Source organism: Heterodontus francisci, unplaced genomic scaffold (genome assembly GCF_036365525.1).
Source record: "Heterodontus francisci isolate sHetFra1 unplaced genomic scaffold, sHetFra1.hap1 HAP1_SCAFFOLD_58, whole genome shotgun sequence".
NCBI lineage: Eukaryota > Metazoa > Chordata > Chondrichthyes > Heterodontiformes > Heterodontidae > Heterodontus > Heterodontus francisci.
Window position 1 is genome coordinate 87,973 of NW_027142006.1, and position 16,026 is coordinate 103,998.

At 48.5% G+C, this 16,026-nt stretch overlaps 1 non-coding gene across 1 annotated transcript; it reads right to left on the minus strand.

The window, feature by feature from the left end:
• Window positions 1-796: 796 nt before the first annotated feature.
• Window positions 797-885, minus strand: trnaq-uug (transfer RNA glutamine (anticodon UUG)). The gene is given in 2 exon segments: window positions 797-832; window positions 849-885. It is a non-coding gene; the product is annotated as a tRNA-Gln (tRNA).
• Window positions 886-16,026: the final 15,141 nt, after the last annotated feature.

Here is a 16,026-nt window from a genome sequence, read left to right on the forward strand (position 1 = left end):
ACAACGGCTCTTTTAAGAGCCACCCACAATCTCTCTGAAAAAGCTGCACCAACATCTCTCTAGAATTGGTTTATTTCATTGGTTTTAATGCTCAGTAACTCTCTGGAACTTTCTCACTGTCTTTGTGTTTTCTGTTTCAATCTGGTATGGAGATTCTGGGAAGATGAGTTTCACTGCCTGGGAGGATCTTTGTGGTTTTCCTGCAGAAACACAAAACAAAGTCTCTTTTCAGAGTCAGCCACCGCCTGATCGGGACAGCAGTGACATGGGAACGGGAGCTGGGGTGTGTTTTATGCCGGAAATATCAGTTAATGATTTATGTTGTGCTCTCGTTATAGTCCAATCTCTGAATTGAGCCTTTCCACCGCACCAGGTTTATGGGGAGAGTTTTCATCGTTTCTTTTCCAAACGTACAGACGATGTTATAAAGTTGCTGATTTACCCAGATGGTGGATTCTCCCCTCACAGTGAAAAGTAACATCACACCTTCACATCTGCCCATTGTTTTATAATTGAATAATTAGTCAAATGGAATTATTTGTGATGTTATTTCTCCCGAGACGGTGTTTCCTGCAGTGAAACTGATCAGTTTCAGCTCAGTCATTCAGGGACCTGGAATTCCTGCAGTTTGAGCCCGCTGGAACCCCAGCCCACTTCTGATTGGTCACCCTCTTCTCATGAAGTCAGTGACAGCACATGAGGAGTCCATTCGCCCCATCAAGTCCATGTCGGGTTTCCAATCTGTTCAGTCCCCGACTTGATCCCCAAAGCCCTGCAGAATCCCTTTGGGTCAAAATGACTGCGGCAGGACTCGAACCTGCAATCTTCTGATAACATCATCGAATATACCAAAGTCAGACGCCTTATCCATTAGGCCACACGGCCATTAGTCCTCAGGAATGATTCAATCAGAGAACCTCGAAGCACAAAATACAAAAAATCATTGGTTGAACCTGTCAACCCGGCAGAATATTTGAATTTGTGAAAGCCGCCAATTTCACTGTGGAAAAGAAGTGATCAACTGGAAAAGTACATAAAAATCTATTTTCCCGTAGCGGTTTAAATAAACTTTTAAAACACAATTTTGCTTTTACCGACTCAAATTTCTGGTGCTATTTTATGAACAGCTTTATTTTGCCAATTTTTGTCAACTTCTCATCTGTAACTGACAGTAAAAGACTCCGTTCAGCAATCTTTCACACGACAAATAACTCAAACTCGGTGTGGAAGTAATAAATTACAGACTATTGGTAATTCCCCTTCACACAGGCTTCAGGGGGACAGTGAGAAGCCGCTGAAATAGTTGCTTCATCCTTTTAAAGGTTCCCATTCTGTCCTGTTACTGACATGTTGGAATCAGATTTGTATTTAACAAGATATTTCTGTGAAAACAAAATCCTCAACGGACCAGCTGGGAATCTGGGAATCACTGAAGTAAAATAAAAGGCTTTTGATTGAGAAGACGGGACCTTCTCACCAGCAGCCGGGTTACATTCCCCTCACATCCTTACACAGTGAGCTGCTCTTTCCCTCGAGAAATAGACAGCAGCAGTTGGAAGTTCAGTAAAAGGATCGGTTCATTGAGACAAGTTTCTGACTGACAGGTGGTGCTGAATATTAATACAAGAAGGTCCTGGAATGGGAAACAAGTGTCCAGAGTGGGGTCTGAAATCAGGACAGGGAAATGGCCAGCACTGACACAGATCATTTCATTATTGCATTGATATCTGACTGTCTATAAGGAGAAGCGAGTTAAACACATGATGGTGAAAGGAATGGGAGATGACGCTGGTTGTTCTCGATGAAGAGGGATAGACAGAGGTGTGGGTACAGCAGACTTCAGACAGTAATCAGCCCTTTCAGATACTGTGGGTGGATCTGAAAAGAGCCTTTGGGATAGGGAAAAAAGCTCTTTGTTTAAAAACCCTCAAATAGCTACCTTATAATTGGTCAGGTTACTAATGTTTTAGTTAGTGTAATTTATGAATAATTACTAATTAGAAAGTGCTGTTTGGACAGAGTGTAAAGCTGTGAGTTGATGTGTGAGGGACTTCACTGACTAGGGGAAGGAGGTGCTCTTTGGTCTCTTCTCTGCTGCCTTTTCAGCCTCCATGATACAGGGGAAGAAGCTGATCGGTGAGTAACTGGTAAATTATTCTACTTATTACACGAGCAATAATGAGTTTGTAAAGCTAAGTAATGGCAGGGCAGCTCGAAAAGTAAAAGTTCGAAATTGGGGGAAGGCAAATTTTACAAAACTGAGAGGTGATTTGGTGGATGTGGACTGGATACAACTAGTTGAAGGAAACCCAAAGATGTTTTATCAGTCCATGAAGAGCGAGAGGATAACTAAGGAAAGGGTATGGCCTATCAGAGATGTACAAGGGAACTTCTGTGTGGATCCAGAAGATGTGGGCGGGGTTCTTAATGAGTTTTTTGTCTCTGCCTTCACAAAGGAGAGGGGTGATGCAGACATTGTAGTAAAAGAAGAGGAGTGTGAAATATTGATAAGCATAATGAGAGTGGAAGAACGAGAGGGTCTGACATCCTTGAAAATGAATAAATCACCAGGGCCAGATGGTTTGCATCTGAGGTTGTTAAAGGAAGCCAAGGAGTAAATAGTGGATGCGCTGAGGATCATCTTCAAATCCTCACTGGATATGGGGGAGGTGCCGGAGGATTGGAGGTCTGCGAACGTTGTACTATTATTTTAAAAGGATGTGGTAAGTCTGACCTCAGTGGTGGGTAAATTATTCGAATCAATTCTGAGGGACAGGATAAACTACCACTTAGAAAGACATGGATTAATCAGGGATAGTCAGCATGGATTTGTTAAGGGAAGGTCATGTCTCACTAACTTGATTGAGTTTTTTGAGGAAGTAACAAGGAGCATTGATGAGGATAGTGCGGTGGATGTGGTTTACATGGATTTTAGTAAGGCATTTGATAAGGTCCCACATGGCAGTCTGGTCAATAAAATGAAAGCCCATGGGATACAGGGGAATGTGGCAGGTTGGATCCAAAATTGACTCAGTGGCAGGAAACAAAGGATAGTAGTCAACGGATGTTTTTGCACATGGAAAGCGGTTTTCAGTGGCGTTGCACAGGGTTCAGTGTTGGGTCCCTTGCTGTTTGTGGTGTATATTACCACACGGGCAGCACAGTGGCGCAGCGGTTCGCACCGCAGCCTCACAGCTCCAGCGACCCGGGTTCAATTCTGGGTGCTCCCTGTGTGGGTTTCCTCTGGGTGCTCCAGTTTCCTCTCACATGCCAAAGACTTGCTGCTTGATAGGTTAATTGGCCATTATAAATTGTCCCTGGGTAGGTGGTAGGGAAATATAGGGACAGGTGGGGATGTGGTAGGAATATGGAATTAGTGTAGGATTAGTATAACATGGATGGTTGATGGTCGGCACAAACTCGGTGGGCCGAAGGGCCTGTTTCAGTGCTGTATCTCTTAAAAAAATAATTATTATTTGGAATTAAATGTGGGAGCTATGATTGGGAAATTGGCTGTGTAATTGATGGTGAGGAGGATAGCTGGAGACTTATGAATGGATTAATTGAGTGGGCGGAAAAGTGGCAAATGGAATTCAATCTGGAGAAGTGTGATGTAATGCATTTGGGGAGGGCAAACAAAGCAAGGGAATACACAATCAACGGGAAGATATTGAGATGGGTAGAAGAAGTGAGAGACTTTGGAGTGCATGTCCACAAGTCCCTGAAAGTGACAGGATAGGTAGATAGAGTGGTGAAGAAGGCATATGGAATGCTTTCCTTTCTTGGTTGACAAAAGCAGGGATGTAATGCGAGAACTGTTTAAAACGGTGGTTTGGCCACAGCTGGAGTATTGCGTACCGTTCTGGTCATCACATTACAGAAAGGACATAATTGTTGTGTAGAGAGTACAGAGGAGATTTACAAGAATGATACTGTGGGTGGCTCTGAAAAGAACCTTTGGGTATTTGATAAAATCCTGGCAGATTGCCTTGGTTTTGGTGCCCGGAGCGCTGGTTTTCTTGGGCAGCAGAATGCCCTAGATATTAGGCAGCACACAGCCCGGAGTGATGGTCACCCCTCCCAGCAGCTTGGTGAGCTCCTCGTCATTCTGGACAGCCAGCTGTAGGTGTCTGAGGATGTTGCGGGTCTTCTTATTGTCCTGGGCTGCTTTACTGGCCAACTCGAGGATTTCAGCGGTCAGATACTCGAGCACAGCAGCCAGATAGACCGGGGCTCCGGCACCCACACGCTCAGCATAGTTGCCCTTTCTCAGGAGCCTGTGAACACGGCCCACCAGGAACTGCAGCCCAGCCCGGGAGGAGCGAGATTTGGCCTTGGACCGAGCTTTCCTGCCGGTCTTTCCTCTTCCAGACTTTTCTTTTCCAAAAATAGACTTGAGGACATTCCGTGCAGACCACTGCCTGATGGATTGGTGGTCAAAGGTGTTTTTCCACACAAACATTTCCACGAACGCACAGTCCAACTGGATGGAGCGTTCCGTGGCAATGTGACCAGATCCATCCTTCGCAACACCGGGGTCAGATAGAACCTCAGCACAAAGTGACACTTGGTGTTTGCACACTGGGGCTCTACGCACAGCTTGATGCAGCCACATACTAAGGCGGCCATCAGGTTGAGGGCGACGTTGAGTACATTTTTTCGCCTTTATCCAGAGGTTTGAACATCGTGTCCCTCTGGACCCTGTCCATTTTGCGTCTTCAGATAAAGCGGGAAATGGCTCGGGTGATCGCCACAGCACAGGAGGGGTGTATGGGCCAGACCTGTGCCACTTACAGCAACAACGTGAGCACCTTGCACCTGATGACCAGGTTCTTACCCACAATAGAGAGAGATCGCTGCTCCCACTTGCTCAGTTTATGTTGTACCCTGGCTACTCGCTCCTCCCAGGTTTTGGTGCACGTCCCGGCCCTGACAAACCATATCCCCAGCACCTTCAGGTAGTCTGACCTGACAGTGAAGGGGACAAAGGATCGGTCAGCCCAGTTTCCAAGGAACATGGCCTCGCTCTTGCCATGGTTAACATTGGCTCCCGAATCCAGTTCGAACTGGTCGCAGATGCTCATCAGTCTGTGAATGGACAGCGGATCCGATCAGAATACAGCAACATCATCCATGTACAGGGAGGCTTTGACCTGAGTGACTCCACTGCCTGGGATTGTCACCTCTCTTATGCCCACATCCTTCCAAATAGACTCAGCAAAGGGTTCGATACAGCAAACACACAAGGCAGGGGAAAGAGGACAGCCCTGTCTGACTCCAGATTTGATTGGAAACTTTCTGATTACCACCCAATTTTTTGGACTGTACTACTGATGTTTGTGTAGAGCAGTTTGATCCAATTGCAGATTCTCTCCCCAAACCCCATTTTGGAGAGCACATCCATCATGTATGTGTGCAATATCCTGTCAAAAGCCTTCTCCTGGTCCAGGCTGATGAGGCAGGTGTCCACCCTCCTGACCCGTACATAGGCGATCGTATCCCTGAGTAGCACGACACTATCAGAGATCTTCCTGCTGGGTACAGTACAGGTCTGGTCAGGGTGAATCACCAACTCCAGAGCAGAGTTGACTCGACTGGCGATGACTTTGGACAGAACCTTGTAGTCTACATTAAGCAGTGAGATGGGCCGCCAATTTCTGATTTCTGCCCTCTCCCCCTTCTGCTTGTAGATGAGGGTGATGATGCCTTTCCTCATGGATTCTGACATGCTTCCGGCCAGGAGCGTACTCTCGTACACTTCCAGCAGGTCTGGGCTGACCCAGTACCACAGGGCCGAATACAACTCAACTGGTAAGCCGTCGCTTCCGGGAGTTTTCTTCGTCTCAAAAGACTTGATGGCCTTTGTCAGCTTGTCCAGAGTTAGCGGTTTGTCCAGATTCTCCTGCAGGCTGTCATCTAAGACCTCTGTGATGGATGACAGGAAGGACTGGGAGGACGTGCAGTCCATAGACTTCACGTCTTACAGCCCAGCATTCAAGGATTTGCTAATCCTTAGTATGTCGGACTGCGAAGTTGTGACCGAGCCATCTTCTTCCTTCAAGCTGCTGATCACAGAGCTCTCTCTGTGTACCTTTTGGAAGAAGAAACGGGAGCACGACTCATCCTGCTCAATGGAGCAGACTCTGGACCGGAGGATGATCTTGGAGGCCTCCGTGGCAAAGAGCGAGGCCTGCTGGCTCTTCACCTCTTGGAAGTCCTCCTTGACCTCAACCCCCATCGACTGCAGCCAGAGCAGATTTTGCATTCTTTTCTGGAGTGCGGACATTTCCCTCTGTCTCTCTCACCCTCTGAACACCTTTGGAGATAAAGAACCTCTTGATGTTCTCCTTGATCACTTCCCACCAGTTCACCGGATACTCAAAGAGGGTCTCACTGTTCTCCAACTTTTTCAATCTCTTTTGAGTTCCTCAATGTTCTCTGGGGTTAGCAGTGTAGCATTGAGCTTCCATGTCCCCCTGCCAACCCGCTGGTCATCCTGTAAGTGACAGTCAACCAGTAAGAGGCAGTGGCCGGAGAAGAACACCAGCTTGACGTCGGTGGATCTGACCGTGAAAGCAGGGGACACATACAGGAAGTCAATCCTGGAACGGGCAACCCGTCCGATCTTGACCAGGTGTATCTACGCTGCTCTCTGTCTGCAGGTTTGATGAAGACATTGTGCAGTTTGGCATTTTATACTGTTTCCTTTAAGAATCTGGGCGGAGCGTCCAGTTTTCTGTCGTCACTGCCAGATCGTCCAGCTGCATCAATGATGCAGTTGAAGTCACCTCCAAGAATGATCGGCCTGGATGTCGCCAGCAGCAGTGGGAGTTGCTGGAGGAAGGTCAGCCGCTCACTGTATTGGACCGGGGCATATACGTTGCTTAACTGGAGCGGAGCATTGTTGTACATTACATCTGCTACGAGAAGGCGACCGCCCACCAGCATCTTAACTTCAGAGATGGTTAAGTTGCCTTCCCGCAGCAGAACCCCCAGGCCGGAGGAACAGGAACCATTTCCTCTGGACCAGATCGATGACCCATGGGATCACCATCGTGACCATTGCCTGTAAGTGCTGCGGTGCAGGATTCCACACTCCTGACGAAGCAGTACGCCAGCTTTGACCTTTGCGAAGTCATCCAAGGTTGAAACACATCACGTGGTGGATTTAACACAATGCATGTTAATCGAAGCAATCTTTATATCCACTATAAAGTTGGGTGTTGCTTACCACACCAGGTGTCCTTGCTAGTCCCGGTCCTTGAGTATGTTCCTGCATACCCATAGTGTACGCAAGCTGTTTCACATTCGTTGAGCCCAGAAACACCTCATGGTTATTCATGAGGGTTTTGTTCCACTGGGGTGACATCGGCGGGTGGGGGGGGCGGGTCTTGTAGGCAGCAAGGCTTGGGTTGTCCTCTATTGTTGGTGTCTTTCCCCTCGGTCCGTCCTCGAAGACATCACTGTTCCTGACTTCCCGGAGCTGGAGCTGGAGTGCGCAGGACACTTCGCTGCTCTCGGTCTCCCGGAGCTGGGGTGCACTGAGCATCTCCTTGGGTTCCATGCTTTTGGTTTGGGGTGCGCTGGGCGTGTCACAGCTTCCAGTGCCCCGGAGCTGGTGGGCTTTATCTTCCAGCTCCTTTGAGTTCTGCTGCTTCTTTTGGAGGTGCCATCGTTCCGGCCCTTCCTCGTCCAGTGAGGAGGAGCTGCTGTAGTCTGTCTCAGACGGTAGCCTCCTCTTGCCACTGGTTGGGTGTTGACGTGTTCTTTTTCTGGAGCTTTTTTCTTTGTGGTCTTCCTTTGTACCACCTGCCACTGACCTGTTTGTCCATCTGCTGCCTCCTCCTCCATTAATTCTGTCTGTGGAGGAGGAGTTTCCAGGCACGGAGTAGGTGTTGGGTCACTGGTTGCAGCTGCCTCCCCTTTCTTCTCTTTCTCAGATAGACTTTCATCGCTGTGGGGAGGATTGCTTGTTTCCCTCCCAGCACCAGACATGTTCACCGTTCCTTAACCCGGTCTTTCCTTGATCCTTGCTGCCTGAGCATAACTGAGGCAGCGTTTGGGCAGGTTTTGTAGAGGTGGCCTGCCCCACCTCACAGGTTGCAGTACTTACAATGATTACAGTCCTTGGTCTGATGGCCTTCCTTCTTGCAGTTCTTGCAGACGACTGTGCTGCAGTTAGCTGCCACGTGACCAGATTTGCCGCAGGTACGACAAACTCTGGGCTGCTCCGCATAGACCATGAAGCCTCGACTTCCCCCGAAAGCAAAGCTGGAGGGAGGATGGATGATGGCTCCGTTGGCATCGACCTTCAAGGTCACCTTGACCTGCTGCTAGCTGGTCCAAATCCAAATGGGTCCTTGACATCAGTGCTGCCGCCGGCCACCTCAACACACCTGGTGAGGAAGGTGAGTACATCCACGACAGGAACATGGGGGTTGTAGAGGTGGCTTCTCACCACCCGGTCACGTTGCGATGGCAGTGTGAAGAGTGGCTCCACTGTGAGGATTGGCAGCGGCGCCTGGTTTCCCTTCTCCTTGAACACCTTCAGGAACTTGATGCATCCTCCACGTTCTTGGACGTCACGTCAAAATATCCACAGCTGGGGAAGTCCTGCAGGCAGAAGATGTTCGCAGCTTGGAATCCACAGCAATCAATAAGGATTTTCTTAATGAAGAAGGTACGATCAACCGGTGCATCTCCATCATTATCCTTCACTACCACCCGAACGGTGTTACACACTCCCTGGCCTGAAGTTACAGAATTGGTTACAGCCATTTTACTCAAAAACTTACCTGAGACAGGATCATGGTCTCTCCCCTGCTCCTCTTCCAGACATTTCCACAATCTCACAAATACTTTCACAAAGAGTGAGGAATTCTTCCCGCACTTCCCTGCTTTACCTTCTGGAGGAATGCAGTCCGGCTACTTCTGATTGGTTACTGTCTGCTGAATCTCATTGGCTGGTTCATGTCACCAATCAGGTAGCTGCTATTTCGCCGATCATCAAAGGGCAATGAGAAAATGGAGCGGAGATTGACAGTGGCAAATTGTCAGAGCTGAAATCCATTCACAAATTTGAAAAGCCCGCAAAAATATTTGTGAAACAAGGAACAGCTGAAATATAATAAATAATATCGTCTAAAGAGTAAAATGTATTTCACTCTCTCCTTATATTGTGTTTCTCCTCATTGTCCGTCACAGATACCAGACTGACTTTCCTTCCGGGGGCGGAGCGGTGAGGAGTGGACCTGTGGGGAGAACGCCGAGAGCAGAACCAATAAATTGAGCCCAAGGATCGCGGCCCAGTCACTCACCTTCCGGGAGATGACTGGACCTGTGGGGAGAACACCGAGAGTGGAGCCGATAAATTGAGCCCGAGGATCGTGGTCCAGTCACTCACCTTCCGGGAGTGGAGCGGACCTGTGGGGAGAACACCGAGAGTGGAGCCGATAAATTGAGCCTGAGGATCGCGGCCTAGTCACTCACCTTCCAGGTGAGAAGCGGAGAGCAGTCCAGGCACGCCGGAGTTTGAAAACAAAGGAGCTGTGATGTCACAGGAAGGCTGCAAGGTGATTGGTTGGTGAGTATCTGCTGTTAGGGAGTTACTCTAAATAGCTGGGTAAGTAACTAAAAGTAAAGGGAAAGGTCTACAGTTTTTTCAATAAAGGAGGTCGTGTTTTCTGGGGGAGAATCAAGGTCCCTAGTGTAAATAATTTAGTTTTTGGGTAATTTAAGGGGATAAATTAAGGGTAAGTTATGGCAGGGCAGCTCAGCAATGGGGAGTGATCCTCCTGTGCAACGTGGGAAGTCAGGGACACTTCAAGTATCCAGGATGAACACGTGTGCAGGAAGTGTCTCCAGCTGCAGCTACTCGAAATCCACGTTTCGGATCTGGAGCGGCGGCTGGAGATACTGTGGAGCATCCGCGAGGCTGAGATCATCATGGATAGCACGTATATGGAGGTGGTCACATCGCAGGTAAAGACTGCTCAGGTAGAAAGGGAATGGGTCACCACCAGGCAGAGTAGAAGAACTAGGCAGGTAGTGAAGGAGTCTCCTGGATCCATCTCCCTTTCTAACAGATTTTCCACTTTGAATACTATTGGGGGAGATAGCTTCTCAGGGGAATGCAGCAAGAACCAAGTCTGTGGCACCACAGGTGGATCAGCTGCACAGGAGGGGAGGAAAAGGAGTAGAAGAGCTATAGTGATGGGGCATTCTATCGTAAGAGGTACAGATAGGCATTTCTGTGGCTGCAAACGTGACTCCAGGATGGTATGTTGCCTCCCTGGTGCATGGGTCAAGGATGTCACAGAGTGGCTGCAGGACAAGTGGGAGGGTGAACAGTCAGAGGTCATGGTACACATTGGCACCAATGACATAGGTAGAAAGAGGGATGAGGTCCTGCAACCAGAATTTAGGGAGCTAGATAGCAGATTAAAAAGCAGGACCTCAAAGGTTGTAATCTCTGGATTACTCCCAATGCCACATGCTAATGAGTATAGGAATAAGAGGGTAGAGCAGATGAATGCCTGGCTGAGGATATGGTGCGGGAGGGAGGGCCTTAGTTTCCTCGACCACTGGGTCTGTTTCTGGCAAAGGTGGGACCTATACAAGTTGGACGGGTTGCACCTGAACTGGAACGGGACCAACATACTTGCTGGGAGGTTTGCTAGTGCTGTTTTGGTGGGTAGGGGGGGTTTAAACTAATTTGGCAGGGGGGTCGGATACAGAGTGGAGGTACAGTAGGGGGTTAAACACAGTCAAATTTAAAAGAGAAACTGAGTCAGTCTGGAAGGCAGAGCAAATATAGACCTGTTACGGCACAAGTGAAAAATGCAAGGTTGGATTGCATCTATTTTAATGCAAGGAGTCTTACTAATAAGGCAGATGAATTGAGGGCGATGGGATTATGATCTTATTCCTATCACAGAGACATGGTTGAGGGAGGGGCTGGACTGGCAGCTCAGTATTCCAGGGTACAGAATCTACAGGCAAGACAGGTGACGGGGTAAAAGAGGAGGTGGCATTGCACTGTTGATCAAGGAGTCAATTACTGCAGGAAGGAAGGATGATATCTTAGAAATTCCTCAAATGAGGCCATATGGGTAGAACTTAATAACAAAAAGGGGACAATCACTTGGCTGGGAGTGTACTACAGGCCTCTAAACAGACAGGAAGAGATAGAGGAGAAAATATGTCTGCAAATCTCAGAGAGGTGTAAGAATCTTCTTCTTCTTTGGCCTCCTTGTCTCGAGAGACAATGGGTAAGCACCTGGAAGTGGTCAGTGGTTTGTGAAGCAGCACCTGGAGTGGCTATGAAGGCCAATTCCAGAGTGATAGACTCTTCCACAGGTGCTGCGGATAAAATTGGTTGTCAGGGCTGTTACACAGTTGGCTCTCCCCTTGCGCTTCTGTCTTTTTTCCTGCCAACTGCGAAGTCTCTTCGACTCGCCACATTTTAGCCCCACCTTTATGGCTGCCCGCCAGCTCTGGCGATCACTGGCAACTGACTCCCACGACTTGTGATCAATGTCGCAGGACTTCATATCGCGTTTGCAGACATCTTTTAAGCGGAGACATGGACGGCCGGTGGGTCTGATACCAGTGATGAGCTCGCTGTGCAATGTGTCCTTGGGGATCCTGCCATCTTCCATGTGGCTCACATGGCCAAGCCATCTCAAGTGCCACTGGCTCACTAGGGTGTATATGCTGGGGATATGTTGGAGATACGGTCCTGCCACCTGATGCCAAGGATTCTACGGAGGCTGCGAAGATGGAATGAATTGAGACGTCGCTCTTGGCTGACATACGTTGTCCAGGCCTATCAGCCGTAGAGCAAGGTACTGAGGACACAGGCTTGATACATTCGGACTTTTGTGTTCCGTGTCAGTGCGCCATTTTCCCACACTCTCTTGGCCAGTCTGGACATAGCAGTGGAAGCCTTTCCCATGCACTTGTTGATTTCTGCATCGAGAGACAGGTTACTGGTGATAGTTGAGCCTAGGTAGGTGAACTCTTGAACCACTTCCAGAGCGTGGTCGCCGATATTGATGGATGGAGCATTTCTGACGTCCTGTCCCATGATGTTCTTTTTCGTGAGGCTGATGGTTGGGCCATATTCGTTGCAGGCAGCCGCAAACCTGTCGATGAGACTCTGCAGCCACTCTTCAGTGTGAGATATTAATGCAGCATCGTCAGCAAAGAGGAGTTCCCTGATGAGGACTTTCCGTACTTTGGTCTTCGCTCTTAGACGGGCAACCTGCCACCTGATCTTGTGTGGAGGAAAATTCCTTCTTCTGAAGGCTTGAACGCATGTGAGAGCAGCAGGGAGAAGAAGATCCCAAACACTGTAGGTGCGAGAACACAGCCCTGTTTCATGCCACTCAGGATAGGAAAGGGGTCTGATGAGGTGCCGTTATGCTAAATTGTGCCTTTCATATTGTCATGGAATGAGGTGATGATACTTAGTAGCTTTGGTGGACATCCAATCTTTTCTAGTAGTCTGAAGAGATCACGTCTGCTGACGAGGTCAAAGGCTTTGGTGAGATCTATGAAAGCAACATTGAGGGGCATCTGTTGTTCACGGCATTTCTCCTGTAGCTGGTAAAGGGAGAACAGCATGTCAATGTTGGATCTCTCTGCTCGAAAGCTACACTGTGCCTCAGGGTAGACACGCTCAGCCAGCTTCTGGAGCCCGTTTAAAGCGACTCGAGTGAAGACTTTCCCCACTATCCTGAACAGGGAGATTCCACGGTAATTGTTGCAGTCACCACGGTCACCCTTGTTCTTATAGAGGGTGATGATATTGCCATCGCGCATGTCCTGTGGTACTGCTCCCTCGTCCCAGCACAGGCAAAGCAGTTCGTAGAGTGCTGGAAGTATAGCAGGCTTGGTACTCTTGATTATTTCAGGGTAATGCTGTGCTTCCCAGGTGCTTTTCTGCTGGCTAGAGAATGAATGGCATCACTGAGTTCCGATTTTGTTGGCTGTACGTCCAGCTCATCCATGACTGGCAGAGACTGGGCTGCATTGAGGGCGGTCTCAGTGACAACATTTTCCCTGGAGTACAGTTCTAGGTAGTGCTCCACCCAGCAGTCCATTTACTTCCGTTGGTCAGTGATTGTGTCCCCTGATTTAGATTTGAGGGGGGCGATCTTCTTGATGTTTGGCCCAAAAGCTCTCTTCATGCCATCATACATTCCTCGGATGTTTCCGGTGTCAGAGGCCAGCTGAATATGACTGTATAGGTGTTGCCAGTAGTCATTTGCACAGTGCCTGGCTGTTCTTTGTGCAGCGCTTCTGGCTGCTTTAAGAGCTACGGATGTTAACTCACTGGGGGCTTTCTTGTAGTTCAACAGTGCAATTCGCTTAGCGGCTATGACAGGTTCCAGCTCTTCAAAGTTTGATTGAAACCAGTCTGCATTCTGCTTCACACGTTTGCCATAGGTGATCATAGCTGAGTCATAGATGGCATCTCTGATGTGGGCCCACTTGGTCTCTGCATCCCCTGTCGGAGTGTTTTGATGGACTTTGTCAAGTGAATTTGGAAACTTACGGAACAGCTGTGGATAAGAAATTCTGCTAGTGTTGATGCGCGGGCGGCCCTTCCGCTGGGAGTGATGCAGCTTCTTTGGTTTGAGTCTAACCCTGCTGCATACCACACACTGCAAACCACACACATCCTTGTCCACTCATCACAGTATTGGACTGGCAGGAAAATAAGCTTGTGTGCAGCTTGCTGTGAAATGGCATGAGACTGCCATCTCTTGGTGTGAAATAGAACTGCAAGAGGGAAATTGATTGATAATAAAAAGCTCGGTGGGAATGTCAGCTGTGAGGGGGATACAAAGGGCCGGATTTTATTTGGTTCACTCCCCCCGAGATTCAGGCCCTGCTCCAATTCTGGTCTTTTGAGCATCGCTGATTTTTATCGCTCCACCGTTGGCAGCTGTGCCATCAGCTGTCCAGGCCCGAAGCCTGAGATTTCCCTCCCTGAACTCTCCGCCTCTCGACCTCTCTTCCCTCCTTTAAAACACTCATGGAAGCCTACTTCTGTGACCATGCTTTTGGCCATCTGCTCTAATACGGTCTTGTGTGGCTTGGGGTCCAATTTTGCTTTCCGACACTCCTGTGAAGTGCCATGGGACGCTGTATTGCGTTAAAGGTGCTCTATAAATTTACACACAAGTTGTTGTTGTTTTTGGTCTGGAATGTTTTGCCTGAGAGAATGGTGGAAGGAGACTCAATCGTAAGGTTGAAAAGGGAACTTCGATAAATAGTTGAAAGGAAATGAAAGAGCTGCCACAGGCACGATGGGCCGCCCTGGTTGTAGATGTCGTCGTCATCCTTCATTCTACGTGAGATGATGGACTTGCAGCAAATCCATTGGTGATGGGATAGTTTCCCATGGTGCACTTTGTCCGATAGCTGAAGAGGTCAATATGTGAGAGGCAGGTTCTTCCACAAGTGACACATATGAGGTGGGATTATCAGGTGTCGCTGTTTTCCATGTTGGCACCTGCTGTCAAGCTGCTATAGTCACTGATTGTCATGGTGACGCACACACCAGTCCAGGGGTAATATCACCATTTCCCTCTGTTGTTGGCCAGTGTCTCCCATGTGTGAAAATCGATGTTTCGGGCCTTCATGTCCTGCTTGCAGGCATCCTTGAAGTGGGGCTTTGGGCATCCAACTGGTCTTCTGTCTCCGGCGACCTCCCCATACAGAATACCCTTGGGAATGTGCAATCTTCCATCCTGCGAACGTGCCTGAGCCAGCAAAGTCACCTCTGCTTGACGAGTGTGAGCATACTCGGGAGATTTGCTTTTGAAAGCATTGTTACATTTGTGATTTTGTCCAGTGTTTATTTGCGCAGTGTCTCACTGTCTTTTGCACAATTGCCTTGGCTAATTTCAAGTCATATAATGTTCTGGCTGCTGGTTTCATGTTGTGAATCAGGTCGGTTCTGCTTTTTGCTTCAATAACAGATGTCATCTCTGCTGAGTAGGTGGGGAAGAGACAGTTGCCCACCTCCTTCTGGAATGTGTCTTTGCAAAGCAGGTGTGGAAAGAGATGCAGTGGTTTTTGTCGAGGTTCATCCCAAGCAGCTCTGTAACACAGGAGTCTGTGCTCTACGGGCTGTTCCCAGGGATGCACACCGAGATAAACATCAACTGCTGCTGGAGGACCATCAATTTGGTGATAGACACTCTTTGGTCTGCCCTAAACATGCTGGTCTTCCAGCGCAAAAAGTTGTCCACGACCGAGTGTTGCAGACTGGCACATTCCAAGGTCCAGGACTACGTGCTGAGGGACACACTAAAGCTTGGGGTAGCCACTGCAAAGGCTCAATGGGGAAAGACCACTGTGTAAGGTCCCCCCGCCATAGTGAACTGGGCAGCTGGACTCATTGGAAACCCCTCGTGCTGTATCCACCAGATATGGGTTTGCTGTAAAATGTCCATGTCAGGTAAAATGGAGTGGAAGGGTTGTGAGGCAACTCACTCCTGTATTGAAGAAAACTGATTTCCTTTGCATAATTTGGAATGTCAACTTGGTGCTGTTTTAGATTAGAGATACAGCACTGAAACAGGCCCTTCGGCCCACCGAGTCTGTGCCGACCATCAACCACCCATTTATACTAATCCTACACTAATCCCATATTCCTACCAAATATCCCCACCTGTCCCTATATTTCCCTACCACCTACCTATACTACTGACAATTTTATAATGGTCAATTTACCTACCAACCTGCAAGTCTTTTGGCTTGTGGGAGGAAACCGGAGCACCCGGAGAAAACCCACGCAGACACAGGGAGAACTTGCAAACTCCACACAAGCAGTACCCAGAATCGAACCCGGGTCCCTGGAGCTGTGAGGCTGCAGTGCTAACCACTGCGCCACAGTTTTGAACTGTTGTATAATGCATTTTTTACAGATTTATATGAATAAAGCATATTTTAGGAATAAAAACCTGGGGATTCATATGCATAGTTCTTTGAAGGTGGCAGGACACATTG